Here is an 8,458-nt window from a genome sequence, read left to right as displayed (position 1 = left end):
TATTATTGCTTACATTTTCTGTTTTTTTTTTTTTTTTGACGGGGGAAGTTTCAAGGGGGTGAACTTATCAGGGGAAGTTTTACAGGGGGTACTTGCCATACTTCCTATTCAAAATTGTTTTTATGTCTTGCTTTCTCTTTACCGTTTCAATTTTACGCGCGGAGATGTTAAGGGTCATTGTCCGGGGGAAATTTTCACTGGGATTAAATTGTTGAGAGAATCATTCCGTGGGGAGGGGTACTTCTCCATGGAGGCGCAGCCAGATTCCAGGTATTATTCAACCTCTTATCTGCAAGAATGTAAAATTTTCCATTTTTTGCCAGACGAAAGATCATGGAAGCGTCTTTTTTTTCAGTGGTCCTAGAATATTGAGAGAAGGCTCATTCGAACAGAAATTAAAAGTTTTTGCACCCTTTTTAAGTGACCAAACAGATTTGAGGACAATTAGGCCCCCTCCCTGCCCCCTTTTCCCAAAATTGTTCGTTCAATATTTTGAGATATCCACTTTGTTCATCATTGTTGAAAGGCCGAATTGCTATGCCTTTGGATACAACATGAGCCCCTCCCCCAGGTCCCAGGGGAAGGTCCTTATGTTATAAAACTCGTCCATTGTTTACGCAAAGTTTTTATTATTGGGAAGTGTGCTTACATTTTCTGTTGTTTTGTTGGTTTTTTTTGACGGGGGAAGTTTCAAGGGGGTGAACTTATCAGGGGAAGTTTTACAGGGGGGAACTTGCCATACTTCCTATTCGAAATTGTTTTTATGTCTTTCTTTCTCTTTTCTGTTTCAATTTTACGCGCGGAGATGTTAAGGGTAATTGTCCGGGGTAAATTTTCACTGGGATTAAATTGTCGAGAGAAACATTCCGTGGGGAGGGGTACTTCTCCATGGAGGCGCAGCCAGATTTCCAGGTATTATTGAAACAATCAGAAATTAAGTAGAAAAAAAAAGTTTTTTCAACTGAAAGTAAAGAGGATAAATAAAAGTTCAAAATAGGGATAAAATCATTTTTAATAGACAGTATATAATAAATTTCACAAAAAATACCAGATATTTCGGTCACATATACAGTGACCGTCATCAGTAGTAAAACTGATGACGGTCACTGTATATGAGTAGAGAAGGAAGTACCATTTCTATGGGGCCCCCGTACCAAACAGGTTTTTCTGGTAGGCACTCTTTGCCAGGGAATGACGCAATTTCAAAGTTCAATGTCTTTTTTTAGTGATAAACCAAAACCGGTGTGTCTTTTAGTTGCCAATTATTTAGTGTGATTGATTTTTTGGACAATTGCCTTTAGTCAAGAATAGTTTGTTAGGAGTGTGTCGTTGCTAAAGCTAACTCTCATTGGAAAAAAGGGGTATAAAGCTTTTTTGTTTTTGATAAGAATTGCACAATGAATGTATCGTTTGACGTGGGCATTTTTTATGAGCCAATCAGAGGTTGTTCAATATACGATAACTTGATTTGCGGTTGGGATTTGATTAATAGAAATTGTTATGTTATTTGCTTGCGTGTATAGGAATTCCCTTGTTATTTGCTTGCTGGTATAGTTATTCCCATGTTATTTGCTTGCATGTATAGGAATTCACATGTTATTTGCTTGCGTGTATAGGAATTCAATTGTTATTTGCTTGCATGTATAGGAATTCCCATGTTATTTATTTGCATGTATAGGAATTCCTATGTTATTTGCTTGCATGTATAGGAATTCCTATGTTATTTGCTTGTGTGTATAGGAATTCCCATGTTATTTGCTTGCTTGTATAGGAATTTCCTTGTTATTTGCTTGCATGTATAGGAATTCCCAAGTTATTTGCTTGCGTGTATAGGGATTCCCTTGTTATTTGCTTGCATGTATAGGAATTCCCATGTTATTTGCTGTTAAGTCCATTTCTTTGTGTTTTTACAACAAATCATTTTACACTCCCCACGGTATTTTAAAATATTTTTTGTAATAAAATGATACCCGAATCTACTCCCCCGATTTTGGCTCCACTTAAAGTGATTCCAGTTCTTAATCTGCTGGCACCGACCCCGGTTCCAGTCCCAATCCCAGTTTCAGTGATTCTGGTCCTCTTAGTTTCGGTTGCGCCACTTCTGCTCCCTGATACCACCGTTCCGATTTCACCAAACCAGTTCCAATTTACATCAGTTCCAGAATTTATTATGCAGCTGTCCTCGTGGCAATCTATGGCTGGTCATTGACAGTACCTATTTTATTATAGTTGGGGGGTCATTTTGAAATGGTTTTATATAATTCACCCTGTAAAATTAAAACTTAAAACAGACAGAGAGTACCTTCTAAAAAGCGGGCAACCCCCTCTTTGAATTTTAGATGACAATTAAGTTTTAACATCACTCCTTAGTTTTAGCAAAATATTTGATCTATTTCAATATCTTTTCATCTTTAATTTTATATTTTCTTGATTTGAATATTTTAATCGACAAGTATTTTTTACTCTGTTAGAACTATTTCGGATTTGTGATAAGTATTTTTGTATTTTTTAAGAATAATTTATTGTTTTGTAAGAAATATTTTGGATTTCTTAGAAATTTTTTAATTTTTTAAGAATTATTTCGGTTTTGTAAGAACAATTTAGATTTTGTTTGAACTTTTTATATTCTGTAAGAACTATTTTTGATGTTGTTAGAAATCTTTTTGTTTTGTAACATGTATTTCGAATTTTGCAACAACTATTTTTTATTCTGTTAGTACTATTTTGGATTTGTCTAAAATATTGTTGTATTTCGTAAAAATAATTTTTGTTTTTTAAGAACTATTTTCGGATTTTGTTAGAACCTTTTGTATTCTGTAAGAACTACTTTCGGTGTTGTTAGAATTTTCGTGCTTTTTGACAAGTATTTCATATTTTGCAGAAGCTATTCTTAATTCTATTAGAACTATTTTGAATTTATGTAAAGGATTTTTTCTATTTTTAAGAATAGTCTTTGTTGTTTAAGAACTATTTTCGATTTTCTTACAACTTTTTGTATTTCGCAAGAATTGTTTCTGCTTTGTATACAAAAGTTCAAACATATTCTAAAAATAATTTTTACTGAACATAAATAATTCTTACAAAATACAACGCCCTTGGACTTCTTTCTGTGAGGATATCTCAAAGACGAAGTTTATCGCACCAAACTAAGAACAAATGAAGCTTTGAAAATGGAAATTGAAAGACAATGTCGCAATATTCCTAATGACCTGTTTCGTGATGTTTGCGAATCCCTTGGTGCGCTTTATCCGCGTTGTCTGGACAATAATGGCAATCAATTCGAACATTTGCGAACATAATTCCTTAATCACATTTGTCTTCTATATTCGAAGCTATTTCATTTCACTGTATGTTAATAAATAAAGAATTTCTCATTATTCTAAGTATGATTACATTTTTTTAAGACACCCTGCTTTGGGATGTTGTTAGAAATTTAGTATCTTGAAGCAAGTATTTGGTATTTTGCACCAAGTATTTTTTATTCTGTTAGAACTATTGTGGATTTGTGTAAAGTATTTTTTGTATTTACTACGAATAATTTTTGTTTTGTAAGAACTATTTTGGATTTCTTAGAACTTTTTATATTTTTTAAGAATTATTTCTGTTTCGTAAGAACAATTTAGATTTCGTTTGAACTTTTTATATTCTGTAAGAACTATTTTTGATGTTGTTATAAATCATTTTGTTTTGTAATAAGTATATAGAATTTTTCAACTACTATTTTTTATTCTGTTATTAATATTTTGGGTTTGTCTAAAAAAAAATTTTATTTTGTAAGAATGATTTTTGTTTTTTAAGAAATATTTTTTGATTTTGTTTGAAATTTTTGTATTCTGTAAGAGCTAATTTCGGTGTTGTTAGAATTTTCGTACTTTGTGACAAGTATTTCATATTTTGCAGAAGCTATTTTTAATTCTGTTAGAACCATTTTTGATTTGTGTAAAGGATTTTTTCTATTTTCAAGAATAGTTTTTGTTGTTTAAGAACTATTTTTGACTTTCTTACAACTTTTTGTATTTTGCAAGAATTTTTTCTGCTTTTTAAGAATTATTTTTGGAATAAGATTGAAATTTTTGTATGCTATAAAAACTATTTGGGATATTGTAAGAAATTTATTGTCTTGAAGCAATTATCTGGTATTTCGCAACAAGTATTTTTTATTGAGTTAGAACTATATTGATGTTGTTATAATTTTGGTGTTGTGTCACAAAAAAAAATATTTTGTATTGTAGAAACTAGTATTTTGTATTTTGCGGTAGCTATTTTTTTCATTCTATTATAAATATCTTTGAATTATTTTGAAATTAATTTTCTATTTTATAAATACTTTTAATTTTGTTATAATTTTTTGTATTTTTTAACAATTGTTTTTTATTTTGACGCCAAAAAATTTTATTCTCTTAAAGATATTTATGATTTGTGTAAAGTGTTTTTGTATTTTTTAATAATAATTGTTGTTTTTTAAAAACCAGTTTTGAATTTTGTATTCTGTAAGAATTATTTTCGATGTCGTTATAATTTTCGCGTTTTGTGACAAGTGTTTCATATTTTGCAGTAGCTATTTTTTATTGTGTTAGAACTTTTAATAATTTTAGTTGTTTAAGAACTATTTTGGTTTTTATTAAAACTTTTTCGTATTTTGCAAGAATTGTTTCTGTTTTTTAAGAATTATTTTTGGACTATCTTTGAATTTTTTGTATGCTATAGGAACTATTTGGGATGTTGTTAGAAATTTGGAGTTTTGAAGCAAGTATTGTGTACTTTGCTCCAAGTATTTTTATTCTGTTAGAACTATTTTAGATTTGTGTTAACTATTTTTTGTTTTTTAAGAATAATTTATTGTTTTGTAAGAAATAATTTGGATTTCTTACAACTTTTTATATTTTTAAGAATTATTTCTGTTTCGTAAGAACAATTTAGATTTTGTTTGAACTTTTTATATTATGTAAGAACTATTTTTGATGTTGTTAGAAATCTTGTTGTTTTGTAACAAGTATTTCGAATTTTGCAATAACTATTTTTTATTCTGTTAGTACTATTTTGGATTTGTCTAAAATATTTTTGTATTTCGTAAGAATAATTTTTGTTTTTTAAGAACTATTTTCGGATTTTGTTTGAACTTTTTGTATCCTGTAAGAACTACTTTCGGTGTTGTTAGAATTTCTGTGCTTTGTGACATGTATTTCATATTTTGCAGTAGATATTCTTAACTCTGTTAGAACTATTTTGGATTTGTGTAAAGGATTTTTTCTATTTTTAAGAATAGTTTTTGTTGTTTAAGAACTATTTTTGATTTTCTTACAACTTTTTGTATTTTGCAAGAATTGTTTCTGCTTTGTAAGAATTATTTTTGGAATATGTTTGAATTTTTTATATGCTATAATAACTATTTTGGATGTTGTTAGAAATTTACTGTCTTGAATTTGGTATTCAAATCCAAGCAAGTATTTGGTATTTTACATCAAGTATTTTTTTATTCTGTTAGAACTATTGTGGATTTGTGTAAAGTATTTTTTTATTTACTAAGATTATTTTTTGTTTTGTAAGAACTATTTTGGATTTCTTAGAACTTTTTATATTTTTTAAGAATTATTTATGTTTCGTAATAACAATTTTGATTTTTTTTTAACTTTTTATATTCTGTAAGAACTATTTTTGATGTTTTAAGAAATATTTTTGTTTTGTAACAAGTATTTCAAGTTTTGCAACAACTATTTTTTATTCTGTTAGTACTATTTTGGATTTGTCTAAAATATTTTTGTATTTCGTAAGAATGATTTTTGTTTTTGAAGAACTATTTTTGGATTTTGTTTGAACTTTTTGTATTCTGTAAGAACTACTTTCGGTGTTGTTAGAATTTTCGTGTTTTGTGACAAGTATTTCATATTTTACAGAAGCTATTTTTAATTCTGTTAAATCTATTTTGGGTTTGTATACGGTATTTTTTCTATTTTTAAGAATAGTTTTTGTTGATTAATAACTATTTTTGATTTTATTATAACTTTTTGTATTTTGTAATAATTTTTTCTGACTTGTATGAATGATTTTCGTAATAATTTTAAATTTTTTTGTATTCTACAATAAATATTTTGGGTGTTGTTATAGATTTAGGGTCTTGAAGCAAGTATTTTGTATTTTGCACCAAGTATTTTATATTCTGTTAGAGCTATTGTGGATTTGTGTAAAGTATTTTTGTATTTATTACGAATAATTTTTGTTTTGTAAGAACTATTTTGGATTTCTTAAAACTTTTTGTATTTTTTAAGAATTATTTCTGTTTTGTAAGAACTGCTTTGGATTTGGTTTGAAATCTTATATTCTGTAAGAACTATTTTTAATATTGTTAGAAATCTTTTTGTTTTGTAACAAGTATTTTGTATTTTGCAAGAACTACGTTTTATTATGTTAGAACTATTTTGGATTTGTCTAAAGTATTTTTATATTTTGTAAGAACTATTTCCGGATTTTTCTGAACTTTTTGTATTCTGTAAGAACTGTTTTCGATGTTTTTAGAATTTTTCCTATTTTTGAAAAGCATTTTATATTTTGTAGCAACTATTTTTTATTCTGCTAGAACTATTTCGGATTCGTTTAAAATATTTTTTATATTTTGCAAGAATAATTTTTGTTTTTTAAGAACTATTTTTTATTTTGTTAGAACTTTTTGTATTTTGGAAGAATTATTTCTGTTCAGTAAGAATTATTTTTGGAATATGTTTGAAATTTTGTATTCAATTAGAACTATTTGGGATGTTGTTAGAATTTTCATATTTTGAAGCAAGTGTTTTGTATTATGTAGCAAATGTTTTTTAATCTGTTAGAACTATTTCGGATTTGTGTAAAGTAGTTTTGTACTTTGTAAGAATAACTTTGGTATTGCAAGAATTATTTTGGATTTTTTTAACTTTTGTGTTTTTTTTAAATTATTTCTGATTTAACAAACCATTTGAGATTTTTTTTTAACTCACATTAAAATTCGATCGTTAAAACTGAAAAAAGTTTTTTAATTTTCAAAATAGTCCTAGCATCAAAATAATGTGAGTTTCTTTTATATTGTTTCTTTTTCGTTGTTTTGCTGAGGACGGCCCTTATATATAGGGTCGAAATATTCATTTAAAATTGCATTCCACTGTCTTATAAAATTTTCCCTCTTGTTCTACTTATTGTTTATGATGGAAAGGTAGTGTGGTCTTCGTCACCAGTACAGATACTTCATTCAAGAAACGTGATTAAACACGTTTTGAAACTACATGCTATTTGTATGCCTTTCCTTGGCACCTTTCCAAACGAGCGGGGATTCCCCACTGGTTGCTACACATTGCGAAAAAAGTGAGCAGTACGAAAACTCCACGTTTTCAACCAGACTGGTTTTTTAGGGACCAATCAGGAGAGATATGTAAAGTCGACATTGCTTTATTTCATTTTTTTTAAGGTTCATTTATACGAGGTTACGTGCGCGCACGTAAAATTCAAACTTATTCCAAAAATAATTCTTACAAAGCAGAAACAATTCTTGCAAAATACAAAAAGTTGTAAGAAAGTCGAAAATAGTTCTTAAAAAACAAAAAATATTATTTAAAATAGAAAAAATCCTTTACACAAATCAAAAATGCTTCTAACAGAATTAAAAATAGCTTCTGCAAAATATGAAATACTTGTCACAAAGTACGAAAATTCTAACAACACCGAAAGTAGTTCTTACAGAATACAAAAAGTTCAAACAAATTCCAAAAATAGTTCTTACGAAACAAAAATCATTCTTACGAAATACAAAATTTTTTTTGACAAACCCAAAATAGTACTAACAGAATAAAAAATACTTGTTGTAAAATTCAAAATACTTGTTACAAAACAAAATGATTTCTAACAACATCAAAAATAGTTCTTACAGAATATAAAAAGTTCAAATGAAATCTAAATTGTTCTTACGAAACAGAAATAATTCTTAAAAAATATAAAAAGTTCTAAGAAATCCAAAATAGTTCTTACAAAGCTAGAATTATTCCTAGTAAAAACAAAAAATGCTTTACACAAATCCACAATAGTTCTAACAGAATAAAAAATACTTGGTACAAAATACCAAATACTTGCTCCAAGATACTAAATATCTAACAACGTCCCAGAGCAGGGTGTCTAAAAAAAATGTACTCATACTTAGAATAACGAGAAATCCTTTATTTATTAACATACAGTGAAATGAAATAGCTTCGAATATAGAAGACAAATGTGATTAAGGAATTATGTTCGCAAATGTTTGAATTGATGGCCATTATTGTCCAGACAACGCGGATAAAGAGCACCAAGGGATTCGCAAACATCACGAAACAGGTCATTAGGAATATTGCGACATTGTCTTTCAATTTTTATTTTCAAAGCTTCATTTGTTCTTGGTTTGGTGCGATAAACTTCGTCTTTGAGATATCCTCACAGAATGAAGTCCAAGGGCGTTGTATTTTGT

Source organism: Artemia sp. Qi Xiang Cuo, chromosome 8 (genome assembly GCF_049724085.1).
Source record: "Artemia sp. Qi Xiang Cuo chromosome 8, ASM4972408v1, whole genome shotgun sequence".
NCBI classification, from domain to species: Eukaryota; Metazoa; Arthropoda; class Branchiopoda; order Anostraca; family Artemiidae; genus Artemia; species Artemia sp. Qi Xiang Cuo.
The sequence above is the reverse complement of the archived record's forward strand: the minus strand, read 5'-3'. Positions refer to the sequence as shown.